The sequence below is a fragment of the Coregonus clupeaformis genome, unplaced genomic scaffold, assembly GCF_020615455.1.
Source record: "Coregonus clupeaformis isolate EN_2021a unplaced genomic scaffold, ASM2061545v1 scaf2334, whole genome shotgun sequence".
NCBI lineage: Eukaryota > Metazoa > Chordata > Actinopteri > Salmoniformes > Salmonidae > Coregonus > Coregonus clupeaformis.
This window is the reverse complement of record NW_025535788.1, coordinates 9081-9988: the sequence shown is the minus strand read 5'-3', so window position 1 is coordinate 9988 and position 908 is coordinate 9081.

The window sequence follows — 908 nt, the reverse complement described above, 5'->3', positions numbered from 1 at the left end:
AGGCAATCGCATCGCAGTGCTAACTGTGCTACTAGAGATCCTGGTTCAAATCCAGGCTCTGTCGCAGCACGGCCGCGACCGAGAGACTCATGGGCGGCGCACAATTGGCCCAGCGCCCCAGGGTATGGGAGGGGAAATGGCCGCTCAGGGATGTAGGCTCAGTTGATAGAGCAGCGGCGCTTGCAACGCCAGGGTTGTAGGCCTGCCTTCCCAGGGGGAGAAAAATAAAAGATTAAAAAAGGGTTTAACTAACTGTAAGTCGCCGGATAAGAGCGTCTCTAAATGACTAAAATGGTAAAAATTTAAAGAATAAGACACTATTTCGAAGCATAGTACATGTAATGTTAGCTAAGTACAATGTAATTACTAGTTGTTACACAGCGATTTAGCTAGTTAAAATGAAGTGTATCTTAGGGAGTACTTGACTAATTGTACAGTACATTACCCATCCTGACAACCTGGCCTCAATTTAAAGCTTGTGGAAGTGACATCCAAGTGGGAGAAAAAACACACTAGAACACCACAGAGCATCTGTATAAGAAAATCACTAGAGCACATCTCCGTGCTGCCAATCACAGTGGTAAGGTGCGAGCATTTTGCGGGTGTGGAGAGCTCGCCGGAGGATAGAGTGAAGCTTGCTGTGGTGTCCGCTGACAAAACATAATGTCCCAAGTCTTTTCAGTACGTAGAAATGTGGGGGATTTTAAACCAGTTAAATATTTGTATTTTTTAAGTCAACCTCATAACGTTGCTAAATTCAGAAAGTACGTTGAGAGCCCCACAAGAAATGCAGTTTCCGGCAACCACAAGGGAACGTAACTCTCGACAGTGGGTACTATAGTACCACATAAGGCACGTAGCAGTGGATGGGACAAGGGACATTCCGGCTGCCAAACCCCTAACCCGCG